Genomic DNA, 16,062 nt, shown 5'->3' with positions numbered 1-16,062 from the left:
CCTGCATGAATCTTTCAGGGCTAAGAGTTCTTGTCTTTCAGTCCTGTAATAATTAATATGTCTCAGCTATTCTTTGTTTTCTAAGTTAGCTCCTCAGCTTCCCAGCCCATGCAATTTCAAATTTTATAAATATCACTAAGAGAGACTATATTTATCATGAAGCAGGACCTCTCCCATGAGTATCTATTTTGCCCCTAAGCATGCAAGATAGTGAACTCCTTTATATATAAGTTTTTGGCTTAGCTTTCCAGCCTTGTACGCAACCTTAAAACTCAGAACTAGCTTCAAATTTCAGACCATTGAAAGGTTCACATGTCACTCTAGACCCAAGTTTCTGCAAAATACACTACTGGATAATCCTTCTGCCTGTGGAAAGTATCTTATCCAGAACAAGCTTGATCATCAGCCTACATGCAGAAACCAGCCAATGTTACAAGGAATGCAAAAACAGCTGGGCATCCTTAACATCCCAACAGTTTTTTTTCTGTGGATTTTAGCTTATCCAGGCCTTGTTGCCCCTAAAGTCCTCTGATGCCTTTAAAAATATGCTTTTCTAATTTACGTGGCTTTACTAGGTGGAACAGGGACATTAGTCTGCTGCAAACTGCAGCATCTTACCTGGAAATGTTTCTGTGGAGCTGTTTGACTGAACTGTAGATAAAAACTATATAGCTCATTGGTATCTGGGTACATACGTTCCAGATAGGGTTTAATTTTCTTCTGGCAGGAAACTTGGTTAGGGTAGATTACCTTAATCTTCTCAAAAACTAGGTGCTTCAAATGTATTTTCAGTGACAACTGGTTTAACTCTAGTCTAGTTTTACTCCTTGGATATAGTCATTTGGATTTCAGTAGAAAATCCTGGGTGTTTATAGAACCTCTCTAATATGACAGGAGCTCAACTCTAATTTTTAGCCTACCAGTGTTCTGATAGAATGAAGGTGCAGTTTGGACACTCAGATGCTCAGGCTCAGATTTCTGCTTAGTTTCTCAGCACAAGAACCATCCCTCCCTCACCCACCCCCCATATCAAATTGGAAAATTAATGGGAAAAGTGTTTCCAAATGTCTGGCTCATTTTGCTTAGCTTCCTTTTTCTCTCAAAATTATAAATTAATAAGTCTTTGTTGTAGTGTGCTCTTACATATAACTTTTGCCTTATTTTTTTTCCAGCTCAGTTAGTTGTTCTCAGTGAATAGATTGGTCCACAGCAAATTATTGTGCTGCTTTCAAATTAATTATAATGTATTTTAATTCTATTTCTACTTTTAACCACACAAGACATTATAATTATAGTCAGCATGTATTTTTACCTTATTCTACATATTTATCTTTTCTCTTTTTCCCCCATTCCTTCTTTTCAGCTGAGTTATTAACTTCCAAAAAAAAAAAAACCTTCTAAAATTTCCTTTAGTGTAGCTATGCTGTTAACTAACTCTCTGCATATAAAAGAGGACCTATGCATAATTTTCTGCAATTATTCAGAACAACTTATGGAAAAAATGAGTGCTGCTAAACTTAACATAAAATGAAATTATATATTTAATCAATAGACCATGGTAATAACCCTTTTATTAATAGATGATGTCAAATACTTATAATTATTCATCTATAAAATTGTTACATTTTAGAATAATGGAAATAAACTTATAATTCATTTGACTAAAGAGACTTCTAGGGGCCTGTGAAAAATGACTATGTAATATCTTTGACCCAAATAGAAAAAAAAAATAAAAGACATAAAACTAAACCAAAATTTATTTACTTGAGAAAAAAAAAATTGAATTCTGAGCATGGTGGATTTTGATTGTGATATATATAATATATACATATATATTATATATATATATAGTATGTATGTATGTATTTATTTATTTTGAAGCCTAGCTCCATTATTCATGAGAAAAAAATTACAGCAAAATTTGCTCTACAAGAGGAGTTCTGACCTAACCCTTTTCATTAACCTTCTTAATCTTCTCCTGCAATCTCAGTCCTCACACATCTCAACTGATCTCTGATGTTACTGATGCATGTTAGCCCTCAAATTGAAATATCATAAGCCACTTAAAATATTCTTCAATTCACATTCAACTCAGTCATCATCTCTGTGCACTAGAACTCTTAAAAGTTAGAAATCAAATTTGTATTTTATCTATGCATTTTTAAAACAATCTAATAAGTACAAAAGATATGTAATAGTTATATAGGATAGGAAAACAAATTAAATTCAGTTGTCAAAGTCCTCTTTAACCTAATAATTTTCTGAAAACTTTCATGGCTGCTATAGATATAATTAATTGGCACTCTGTGCCTTAACAAAACAAAAGGAGATCCTCAAGCCATGTGCACATCTAATTTCCTTATATTAACAGCAGCTAAGTTTTTCTGAGTTTCTAAGTTATTTGTTATTGACTTTATAGGTAAAAGCTTAGAAACCACAAAACACAGGAGAAGAAATAGGTATTCCAAATAACTTTGGGTCAATCTAAGTCCTGTGGACAAAATAATTATCACTCCATAGTGGGCTGTTGGCTCTGCAAGGCTGCCATGCATTTCATTTCAATGACCATGCAACTCTGGCACCAAAATATATTTATCAATTAGCAAAGGATGAACAGTTTTTTATAATCTTGGATTTTTCAATGATAGAGAGGTGACTTAAGAAATATAATACATATTAAAAAAGTCACTTAAAAGAGGAATAACTATCTCTCATAAAAACTTAACTTAGCCCTGGCAGATTCAGCGTGCTTCTTTACTCCTCAAAAATGTTGCATACCTACAGTAGAATCGGGTTGAATTGCAAGGCCATAATTTGTACTGGAATCTTGCTCATGGGTGGAGCTATCCCTAGAGGAAAACACCCACTTGGAGTACAGAAAGGAACTCTTGATAGCATGGCTGAAAAAAAGGCTAGACCCCAGGCAGACGGAGCCATCTTAATCCTGAAAGAGGAACAAAGAGTGGAATTAGAGGTAATTGTCAGCAGTCAGTTCCTAGAAAGACAATGATCTGGAAATAAAAAACAGGAAATCCACTGGAAAATATAAGGGACATGGTATTGGCAGGACTAGAAACATTACTAGTTCTAGAAATCCAAGTATAGGGATGCCTGAGTGGTTCAGTGGTTGAGCATCTGCCTTCGGCTTGGGGTATGGTCCCTGGGTCCTGGGATCAAGTCCTACATGGGGTTCCCTGCAGGGAGCCTGCTTCTCCTTCTGCCTGTGTCTCTGTCTCTCTCTGTGTCTCTTGTGAATAAATAAATAAAATCTTTTTTTAATGTAAAAAAAAAGAAAGAAAGAGAGAAAGAAAGAAAAATAAGAAAGAAAGAAGAAAGAAAGAAAGAAAGAAAGAAAGAAAGAAAGAAAGAGAAAGAAAGAAAGAAAGAAAGAAAGAAAGAAGAAAGAAGAGAAGAAAGAAGAAAGAGAAGAAAGAAGAAAGAAAGAAAGAAAGAAAGAAAGAAAGAAAGAAAGAAAGAAGAAAGAAAGAAAGAAAGGAAGAAAGAAAGAAGAAAGAAAGAAAGAAAAAGAAAGAAAGAAAGAAAGAAAGAAAGAAAGAAAGAAAGAAAGAAAGTAAGTAAGAAAGAAAGAAAGAAGAAAACCATGTTCAAGACTATGTTTGAGAAGATGTATCCCTGACACAGGTGATAAAAAAGGAACCTGAGTCTAAGAAGTCAAGATTGGAGTAGCCACAAGCCTGACTTTAAGTTGAAAGTAAAGCTTTTCTGCACTACCCAAGGAAAGCCATGCAGCACTGTTACCTGTTCCCATCACAACTTAAAGGAAAACTTTCACTATATCCAAAGACCTTGAGCCTGAAGGAGAATTTCCTACAGCAGGAACCCATTTAGGTGGTACCAACCTTGACTTTCAACTGGAATAGAGCATCCTTTCCAAAAGGAAAAGTGATGGTATCTACATCATAAATCTGAAGCTTCTGGAAGCTTGTGCTTTTGTTGCCATATAAAACCTGGATGATACCGATGTCATATTACCCAGGAATAGTGGCCATTAAGCTGTGCTGGAGTTTGCTGTTGCTCCTGCAGCCACTCCTATTGCTGGCTGTTCACGCCTGGAACCTTCAGGAATCAGGTCCAGGCAGCTTTCCACGAGCCAAGGCTTCTGATGGTTACTGATACCAGGGCTGACCACCAGCCTCCACAGGGCTCCCACAGAGCCTCTCACAGAGATTGTCCTCTGTGCTATGTGGACACAGCCATCCTTCGCAGCAACAAAGGAGCTCACTCAAAGGATCTGGCCTGCTGGGTGTTGGCCCAGGAAGCTCTGAGCTTGTGTGGACACCCATGGGAGGTCATTCTTGATCTCTCCTTCTGCAGAGACCCTGAAAAGACTGAAAAGGAAAAGCAGCCACTGATGAAAAGACTGTGACAAAGAAGGAATTTCAGAGTGAATGGACTGTTCCAGCTCCTGAGTTCACTGTTAGGCCACCGGAAGTTACAGTTTGATCTGAAGGCAGACAGGGGCCTGTGTGCCTACTCAGCATCTCTCTACTGAAGACTGGACTGCTCTGCCTGCCACTGAAGACTGGCACACAGCTCCCATTACTCCGGCCACTGGATGGGTAGGAACAACCACTGAGTGGCCTTAAGCTGCTTTTCCACAAAGGCACAGAAAATGGAAATAAGGTTGATGGATGATCAACAGTTTCTTGGAAGAAGGAGAAGAAGAAGAAGAAGAAGAAGAAGAAGAAGAAGAAGAAGAAGAAGAAGAACAAGGGGGAGGAGGAGGAGGAGGAGGAGGAGGAGGAGGAGAAGGAGAAGGAGAAGGAGAAAGAAGAAGAAGAAGAAGAAGAAGAAGAAGAAGAAGAAGAAGAAGAAGAAAGAAGAAGAAGAAGAAGAAGAAGAAGAAGAAGAAGAAGAAGAAGAAGAAGAAAGAGAAGAAGAAGAAGAAGAAGAAGAAGAAGAAGAAGAAGAAGAAGAAGAAAGAAGGAGGAGGAGGAGGAGGAGGGGGAGGAGGAAGAGGAGGAGGAGAAAAAGAGGAGGAGGAGGAGGGAGAAGAAGAAGAAGAGGAAGGAGAAGAAAAAGAAAGTAAAAATAAAACAAAAACATAAAATCACATGTATCACATGATGGGAAAAAATCCAAATTTTCCAAGAATATCACCTTAGTCACCTTAGATTCTTCTTATAAGTGAATAAATGTCAATGGATAGAACTAGTATTAACCATTTAGAATAAGGTACAGTTAGTTATGTTTTTAATTAGTTTGTTTTTTGTTTTTACTTTTAGGCATATAAATTTATGACCCTGAACAGAGAGGAGATTATAAGGAGGACATATTATTTTCTAAGGACTTCCACAAATGATGAAAATGCAGTCAAAAATATGTTGTAACAGAACAAAGGAATGTGTAGACTTTATCTCATATTCCAAAGAATACCAACAAATGAAATATCATCAGGATAAGAATGACTAGCAGGAAGAATTAGTCTGGCGGCATGTATGAAATATATTTATAAAAATCTAAATGTAGAGTTGTTTTCAAAAGCAGAGTGCCTGAGGCACAAAAGAGGTAAAGTAACTGGAAGAGCTCTTACCCACAATCACACATACCTAGTTATTTACCTGTCTGGTATATTGATTGTCTTTATTTTTTTTATTTTTATTTTTTTTTTAATTTTTATTTATTTATGATAGTCACAGAGAGAGAAAGAGAGAGAGGCAGAGACACAGGCAGAGGGAGAAGCAGGCTCCATGCACCGGGAGCCCGATGTGGGATTCGATCCCGGGTCTCCAGGATCGAGCCCTGGGCCAAAGGCAGGCGCCAAACTGCTGCGCCACCCAGGGATCCCTTGATTGTCTTTAAATGCACGTGGACAGGCAATTGTCCAGGGAACAAATGGAAGTGACCAATGAATACACACACACACACACACACACACACACACAATTACACCTCTTCAGTAATTAAATTATATTGAAGTTTCATTTTTCATCTATGGAACTAACAGATTAAATGAATGGCAATATAAAATTATAACATGCGCACACAGAGGCATACTCTTGTCACTGGATATGCAAATTGTTACAATCCTAAAGATGTCAGGTTGACAGTTAAAGAACTGTCAGCTGTTGATGTTTTTTACTCAGCAATTCTTCCAAACAAATAATCAGATATATGGGCAGACATAAATTCATACAGATACTTACTGCATCATATTTATAACTGAAAAACACATACATATATACACCTAGGTGGTATTGGAAAAAATATTTAAGTAAATCATGGTAAAATAAGAAGGTATCTGTTTTATATGGGCCGCAGCATTCTCTTGTCTCAGGAATTTTTGCATGTTGCGAATGGACATAAAACAGTTTATTACTGGCAAAATAAATAGTAAAGGAATCACCAAAATTGAATGAATTAGGTTTAGAATTGGCTGAAACAGGAGGAAGAGAGATGTTTCATATATAGTGTGAGTGTGTGTGTGTGTGTATAGACACACACACACACACACATGTATATATATATACATACATACTTTGGAGACTGCAAGAAAGAAAAAAAATAAATATATATATATATATATATATATATATATATATACACAAATACATACTTTGGAGACTGCAAGAAAGAAAAAAAGCCTAAGTTTTCCAAGTTTTTGCCCTCATTAAGTTTATATACTAGTGGCAGAGACAAATAAGCAAGCAAATAAACATACAATGCAGTTTCAATTGTGTCAAGCATGAAAGGCAAAATACAGTGATATTTACAGCAGGTTTTCTATTTTTATGTCAGAAACCAGACATGGTATTCACATGTCAGTGACATTTGAGGAGGGATCTGAATTAAGTTAGATAATCATGTAAAGGAAGGAGACCCAGGGAGCATCAAGTATAAAATTCTGAGGGAGAAGAGATTGTCTTCTAGGAAGAACAGGAAACAGAAATAGCAGGATCAATGTCTGAGGCAAGATGGGTTAAGTATTAGGTCTAGGAGGTAGTATGAATCAGATCAGGAAAGGATTCAATCGATATTTTCCCTAGCCAGTTAAAAGAAGAAGGAAGAAGAAGAAGAAGAAGAAGAAGAAGAAGAAGAAGAAGAAGAAGAAGAAGAGAAGGAGAAGGAGGAGAAGAAGAAGAAGAAGAAGAGAAGAGAAGAAGAAGAAGAAGAAGAAGAAGAAGAAGAGAAGAGAAGAAGAAGAAGAAGAAGAAGAAGAAGAAGAAGAAGAAGAAGAAGAAGAAGGAGGAGGAGGAGGAGGAGGAGGAGGAGGAGGAGGAGGAGGAGGAGGAGGGGAGGAGCAGACACGGGAGTTACACAGATGGGGGAAAATGTATCAACTTTTATACTAGCAAATGGTAGCTTGATAGATACGCTAGGCCTTGTAGAAGATGGGCTTGGTAATTCCCCTTAGGGCTCAAGGAGTACTCACCAGCCCGTACTGAGGCAGACCTCTTTTACCACACAGCAGAGAACCAACTAAAATGCCTTTTACCTGCATTCAAGTAGGGCTCAGCAGGAAGAAGGGAAAAGAGGAAAATTTTCATTTTGCAAATTCACCAATTTAAGGGTTAAGACACTGCTTCCAGTAAGTGGAGAGAAGCAAGTGACATTACTTCATCAAACCCATAGAATCATGATGGTTAGGGTTAAGTGTTCCAACTTCATTGTAGTTGGAAACAATGAAATTAAAACAAAACACAACAAAACACCACAGCTGACCCCAAGTACTTATATTGGCCTGGCAGGTAGTACGCATCTCTCCTGATGGTCAAGTTTAGCATTTAGGAAAGCTTTTCTCAGCACAACCTGCCACGAACAACAGAGTTTGGAAGAGGAGCTGGTCTTTAATTTTCATTCTCGTTGCAATGTGTATTTAGGATGAAACAACAATAGGGTGCAATCAGAAATAAAATAGTCTTTCAAGGCAGAAAGCCTGGGTTTAAAAGTCAAGTTTGCTGGTCACTAGTTTTGGGGTCTTGTACATGTTATTTCATATCAGAGATCCTGTTTTTTTTTTTGTTTGAAAAGTCAGAATGTTACTACCTATCTCATAGAACTGCTATTGAAATGCAAAGCCACATACCATAGAGGGGCTTAGAAGATTTCTTTACCTTCTGTACATGTATATAAAAACAAAACCAACACAAGAAACCCTGAGAGTTCTTACTTCTAACTTCCAGGTACAATTTATATAAAATTTTACTGAGTATACACACAAAGATAAGGGGAAAGCAAATTTGATTTTGTCTTTGAGTTTCCAAATGTCATGTTTTCCAACCCTAAGTAATGCATTTAAATGTAGAGATCAGAAGTCCTCCAACACACCAAGGAGAGACATTCCCATTTCCATGATTTGGCTGAGCAGATAAGAAGGGAAAACAAGTCTATGTTTAGATTAATCCTAGGGGAAAAATAAAAAGTCAGAGCAGAAACATTTCTCAAATTAACTGACTCTAAGGGGGAGAATGAGACTGTCACGGGGGTGATGGGGAATAAGAGTGAACACTTGACTGGCTTTCTCTCTAGCATTGCAGGTACAGTCTGAACGTGACAGAGTGATTAACACCAGGCCCCGTCAGCTCAGGGAACTAGGCAAAAGGAAACATCAAGCACTCGTGAAATGGAAGATGATTTTCTGTTTGTTTGGTTTTTTCAGGACAATGTATTCAATGAGCCACTTACCATGAATGAGCCACATACTAAGCAAGAAAAGTCTGAGCTTAAAGAAGACTTATATTGACATTGGAACTTCAACTGCATTCATGCCATACCTTAACTACGCACAAAAGAGTATGAATTTTCTGTATTTTTCTTATAAATATAGTATCTAGAGGACACTTAAAAAAAACCTATACAAGATAGATAAATAAATGATTATAAATGTATATTAGGTGTGTTGCAAAGACCCATAAGGGAAAAATCATTAATATCGCCTTTCAACTATTTCTTTTATCTGTCTATCCCTTCTCTTTCTATCTAAAATCCATCTTTACTTATACATGCATACACATCTACAAAATGATTTCTATTTATTATGTAATGACTTAGGGCTTATACTGTAAGGAGAAAATAGCTTAATCAATAAAACTCACACAATTCTTTCATTTAATAATTTTTATTTCAAAATCTACTTTCTCAGGCATTAATATTTGTATCTGATTTCTTTCTCTTTTTTTAAAGATTTTATTTATTTATTCATGAGAGACATAGAGAGAGAGGCAGAGACACAGGCAGAGGGAGAAGCAGGCTCCTTGTAGGGAGCCCAATGTGGGACTCGATCCCAGGTCTCCAGGATCAGGCCCTGGGCTGAAGGCGACGCTAAACAGCTGAGCCACCTGGGTTGTCCTGTATCTGCTTTCTTTCTGTTTAAATTTACATTTATCCTGCACATTTTTTTTCTGGCCTTAAAGTATTTTCAGTAAAATAGATTATAACAGCTTATAACTCTTATATATTATATTCTGATCTCATTGGTAGCCAGTTGTGAGAAAACTGCCCCTATGTCGTCGTCGTCTTCTTCTTCTTCTTCTTCTTCTTCTTCTTCTTCTTCTTCTTCTTCTTCTTCTTTTAAGATTTTTTATTTATTTATTCATGAGAGACAGAGAGAGAGAGAGAGAGGCAGAGACACAGGCAGAGGGAGAAGCAGGCTCCATGCAGGGGGCCTGATGTAGGATCTCTGGTCTTCAGGATCAGGCCCTGAGCTGAAGGCAGATGCCCAACCCCTGAGCCCCCCAGCTGCCCTGTCCTCTGCCTTCTACTCTGGGGTATCCTGAGCTGTAGATCGCTCAGCCCTGATTCATCCACAAATATGAACACAATTGGCTCTATCTTTAAGAAATTGTAGAACACTTTCTCAATCATTCATCAATCTATCCCCATTTGTAGTTCCCTTTATTGTCATTTCCAATGTTCTTATGAGTGAAGGTAGGCCCGTTACCCTGAAGTAGGAACATTGATCTTTTTATTTCAGTGCTGTTATATCTGGTTTATCTCTCATAAAGTGTGTATTTTTTGAGTTAACATTTAGAGGTAGATTTATCTCATTTTACTTTAGTGTCATAACAGATTGATCGATGTTATTTTATTTTACATGTTATAGTTTTTACTACTTCCTTTTCTGTGATTGTTTCTATGTATATATGTGCTACTATATATGTATAATTTTCTTCAATTATTTGATTTATAATTGATAATTTGTAACTATTTTAAGTGCTCCTAATGCTATATATTTAAATAAATATAACTTCTGACTTTAATTCAGAACACTCAGAAATCATATATCTTTTCTTATTCAAGATGAAAAATAAATATTTTCCTCTTTCTCTACCTCTTTACCCACCTCCACTCCAGTTTTAGTTGATATGCAATAACAGGTTTAATTCTAGTGGGTTCAAATTAAATTTTTATCCATTGGCTATATATAAATTTGTATTTAGATTGCTTGATTATTTAAATAGAATTGACCATATTTTCTTTTCATTAATGAGTCTCCCAACACTTAATACTTTATTCTAATTTATGTTTTATTGAAATCAGAGTTTTAGGAAGATTAGTTGGATAGTAAAATTCATGAGACCTCGGATATTTAAAAATTATTTTTTGTATTCATTGTATAACAATATGAATATATTTAACACTACAGAACAATATACTTCAAAATGGTTAAGATTATAGATTGTGTGTTGTATGAATGATACCACAATTAAAAAAAATATTTTTGTAGTTTTTAAATGTAGATAACATCCTGGGAATTATATTTAGAATTTGATGTCACAAACTCCTTTTTCTGCACCCTCAACATTTTATATATTTATGTGATATATGAATGCATTTTTCTCCTTTTAGGAGACATAGCGGTCTGCTTACTTCTTCTGCCTTAATACTTATTGTATTTTTTTAATTTTAAATTTGATAATTTCACAATACATATCTTTGTTTCACTTATCATTGGATTAGTTCTCTCAAAAGTTAGTCTAATTCATATGTCAGTACAATTTTCTTCCAGTATATCTAGGACAATTGTGTCTGTCTCTTTTAAGCCTATGTTTTGGTTCTGTACTTCCAACCATTTATATCTATCTACATACTTCTCTAAAAATACTTTTTTTTGGTCTCACTTTGAATTTCAGTCAATTTCTCAAACCTGTTGTTCACATTATCAGTTTCATTTTCTCTAGTTTTTTTCCCCTTCTCTTTTGGCTTCTAATGCCATTTTAAGTTCTGCAATGACATAATTTTTTTCCTCCTTACTATACATCTTTATTTCTTCCAATTTCCATTGCCCTCAGATTTCAATTTTATCAATCATTTTTTGTTTCATAATGCACATGGTCAAACACTAAAATAATTTGAGACTATCAAAACAATTTATATTATATATATATATATAAATTTCATGTACAAAGCTCTGTGTTTACTATTTATATTTTTGAATTTTTTAAGATTTTATTTATTTATTCATGAAAGACAGAGAGAGAGAAAGGGAGAGAGAGAGAAAGGAACAGACACAGGTAGAGGGAGAAGCAGGCTCCATGCAGGGAGCCTGACATGGAACTTGATCCTGGGTCTCCAGTATCACACCCTGGGCTGAAGGTGGTGCTAAACCACTGAGTCACCTGGGCTGCCATATGTATGTGTGTATATATATATATATATATTTAATATATATATATATTTTAATACCTTACATTCAGCTTTTCACATTCTTACAGGTGGTACATCTACCCAAGACTTTTGTGGGTTTGAAAAAATTACATTACTATTTTACCACTTCCTATTTATGCATGAAAAATTCTCCTGTCAGAATTTAAACTAAGATACTGATTGATAAATGGGTATCCATTCTTTTCTTTTTTCTTTTCTAATTTTTTCAACAGTAGCAGTCTTATGAGATATAAGGAAGAGTTTGGGGGTTCTTAGAATTTATAATCAGGAAACTTAGCTTCTAATATGTTTGTTTCATGTCTTTCCTGTCCTTTTTGTTTAATTGTCTTCTAACAGTAACCTAAGGTCCATCGCGCTGTGTCAAGGAATGAATTGAGCTAATTGGGATTTACCCATTTTAAACTAACTACTCATCAGATTAATAATAATAAGACATATCTAATGGAATGAAATTAGCTCAACGAATCATATTCCCTATAAAAGGTTTTTTCAAAAAAATGTCAAACCAAGTGCAATTTCCTTCAAGATTCTCATGATGTTTGTAAAAAGATCAAGAGGTGAGCTCTCAACTCATGTACTAGCTTCTCTACCCTCTAATATTTAACAGCTCCAATTAGCAAGAGTACTTCTATTTTAGAATAATATTGTAGAAATTGTAAAATGAGATTTAAAAATGATATTGAATAATAATGTAATTTTTATTCTTACCCAGTAAGTTCAAGCTTTTAATGGTATTTATTTGTAGCAGAAATGTTCTATATATTGTGGTCCACATCAATCACACAAAGTGCCAATGTCTCTAACCTTTGTTTCCCAAAACAGAATAGTAGGATTTACAAAATGTTTCCCTGCTTGCTAACCAGTATTGTAAAGAAAAGAAAATATATAAGTAAACTTCTAGTATTACCCAACTGGACTGTGTCTATCAGGTATCTCTTAAAGCTTATGGGATAAGATTGTCACCATACTTGTAGTGGGTTAAATATTGTCCTCTCTCTGTCTCAAAATAATGTGTACCTTGAACCTCAGAATGTGACTTATTTGGAAATAGGGTTTTTGTAGATGTAATTAAGGTCAAGATCATATGGGATCATACTGAATTAGGATGGACGTTAAATCCAATGAGCATGTCCTGATGAGAGACAAAAATGGATATGCAGAGAAACAGGGTAGAACGTCATGTGAAAATCTCCATGAAGACTGAAGCAGGGGTACCTGGGTGGCTCGATGGTTGAGCATCTGCCTTTGGCTCAGTCATAGTTCCGGAGTCTTGGGATCGAGTCCTGCATCAGGCTGCCCACTAGGAGACTGCATCTCTCTCTGCTTATGTCTCTGCGTCTCTCATGAATAAATAAATAAATAAATAAATAAATAAATAAATAAATAAATAAATAATAAATCTATCTTAAAAAAAAAAAAGAGGAAGACTGAGGCAAAGGTTGGAGTCCAAGGAAAGAAAAACCTTGAGCTATCAGAAGCTTAAAAAGGCGAGACAGGATACTCTCCTTGAGCCTCTGAGAGAGTGTAACTCTATTGATACCCTGTTTTTGGACTTCTGTTCTCCAGAGCTAGGAGAGACTAAATGCCTGTTGTTTTCAGTCTACATGTGTATGGTAAGTTGTCCTGGCATCCCTAGGAGATTAAGACAATGCCCTGATTTAAAATGTGCTATTTTGGTCATTTCTGTATCTTTCTGCGAAGAGTTTGTAAGCTCATTCTTATACTACCACACTTCCAAAGATTCTATTTTAATTTTTAAAAGTAATTAACCCTGGATCCTGTTTTCAAGTCACGTAATCAATGAAAAACTCATAAGAAAACTTGCTTTAACTAACATAGATGTGCACAAAATTTAGTTTTGTTTTGTTGTGTGGGCCAAGTTTGATAGAAGGATATTATTACATACGTTAATGATTCTAAGCTTCTGTTTATAAGTGTAAACACATTTCTATCAATAAAAGTAGTCAGTTCAAGTGATGATTTTTCAACTCTGCTGAGAAATCTTAAGACAGAGATAAGGTGCTAAGTAAGATAGATATTGTATGATTTGAAAAATAAAATACCAGGAGGTTTTATGCTTCCTTATTTGATCATCCCAGGTCTATCATTAACTTCACTTCCCTACTGATCGAACCATCCTTAGGATGTAATGTTAAGTTCTGAATTCATATTTTAAAGAAACAGAAAAAAGATTTCAGAAAAGAGAGACTAATAATATAGGACTCAAATCATTTTATAGGAGAGAAGACAAAACTCAGGAAGACCAAAGATATCTGCAAACTTTGGAAAATCATTCGGTCTCCTTATGTTTGGCTTTCTGAGGTAATGAAATGATTAGAAAGTAAAATCTTAAAAACAAAACAAAAAATAATTACCATAAAGTTAATTTAAAAAAAAGATCTTCTAGTGATCCAAAATTTTTGGAAAGCATAGGGAGTTGAAGTAGGAAATTTGGTACTAGATTAACTCACTTCAACAGTGAATTTCTGGAATTCTATTCTGTGACTTAAAACAAGTCAAATATATATCCTGATGGGAGGTTGTAGATATGATTGATTATAACCTCAAAAATAAAGGAAAATAATAGAAGCAGATAATAAAATTTATACAATGTTTGGGTAATAGAAAAATCTTGAATGGGAGATTAAACAGTCCTGAATTGCCTCTAAACGATGTGGTTGGGAGTAATACTGGGAATATTTCTTAAAATTTCTGCATAATCACACAATCAAAATACATTTCAATAAAATAAACATGATGATAGAAATAAAACATAGTTTGAACCAAACTGGGACTTTCCTATATTTAAAAGTTTTTCTTTTTTACATATTTGGTTTTATCAGAAAGATATGTTCATTCTCTAAAAACTTATTATAGAACATCCTCATAGGAACTGAAAGAAACAGAGATAGAGTTAAGAAAAACATCAGGGTTAAGACAGAGAGGCATAGAAGGAGAATAATAAACAAACCAAAATATGTAGAAATGCAATCAAATGCACTAAGAAAAATTCCACAGGAACTCAGTAGAATCTCATTTACTCGATTCACATATTCTATTGCTAATCCTTTGAAGCATCAAGGAATGGGAATATCTATTTCTCAGGGAGGTTATAAATTTCCTTAGAAGTCTACAGAAAATCCCATGAGCACAGAATAGCAGCAATAAAGTACTGTATATGGCTGAATATGATGGCCCAGTTTGTGAGTTTACAACTATATTACTTTTAATTCATAACTTAATGAGAAAACTTGCTCCTACAGTATAGAATAATTGCAAGGAGAAATACAGGGGTTTAGACACAATTTTCCATGGATTTTTGAAGTGGATTGTGGCTAGGGTGTAATACTTTATTTTTTCCTGAAGGTGAGAGGATTGTTGAACCTTCTGGCACAACCAGGCCTCATTTGGCTTTCTTTATACATTGTCCTGTTTCAGCTTGAGCTGGTTAAGACTAAGCTTGCAGTTATTTATTTTATTGTTTTATTTTGCTTATTTTTAAAACTCACCTGGCACTTTTCCTTTTTTTAGTTTCAGGTCAACCAGCTGAGTTTTTTCACAGAATGGAAAAACATATAATGAACTTATTGTGTGATGGCTTCTTGGTATTTTAACACAGGCTAGTTGAGCTACTGGGAGTAGTGTTAGGGACAGGACTTCCTGGTGGATTGCAAAGTTGAGAATATGCCTGAGAAAACAGGCAGTGCACATGCCTTTGATAAGCTTAAGAATAATTTCTAAATTAACTATATCAACTCTCTGAAGATTTTGTTTATTTATTCAATATCACTAAGTGCCAAGAACTATGTCATGTAGGTGCTAGAAATGAGAAACTGCATAGCCTAACTCCAAAGAGTTCATAGCTGACAAAAAAGTGTCAAAATGGAAATATAAATCAATATATTAAAATGGTATGATAATATCACAAAGGGAAGGTCATTTCGACTAGGTGTTGGGATCATAGAAGTATTCAGTGATGTTTGAACTAAATCTTGGTAAGTCTTTGATGAAGGACATAAGGAAATACAGGGAAAGGCATTCCAAGAAGAGGGGAAAAACATATATTAAGGCATATAGGCAGGAATGCCCAGACTGGTTGAGCGACATTGAAGAAAGTTGGTTGGAAAGTAGGATCCATAGTAACAGAAAATATTATCTCAACTTGAAGCTTGGATTAGGTCATGAAATTATGTCAATAAGTATTTCATTACAACTCTAGTGACTTTTTAAGTAGAAGAAAATCAAATTTGCTTCTCTAGAGAAGCCTAAGAGCTCTCTTGTCTACATTCCTAGTGTTCATGTCTGAGTTCTTTGCTCTCTCACAGATGCTATTTGGTTCTTTTGCATTCAATATTGTTCACATAATCCAACCTCATTTCCTCATAGAACATCTGAGATCCCTGAGGACAGTGAGACCTTCCTTTGTAACATTTA

The sequence above is a fragment of the Canis aureus genome, chromosome 23 (assembly GCF_053574225.1).
Source record: "Canis aureus isolate CA01 chromosome 23, VMU_Caureus_v.1.0, whole genome shotgun sequence".
In the NCBI taxonomy this organism is placed as follows: Eukaryota; Metazoa; Chordata; class Mammalia; order Carnivora; family Canidae; genus Canis; species Canis aureus.
The sequence above is the reverse complement of the archived record's forward strand: the minus strand, read 5'-3'. Positions refer to the sequence as shown.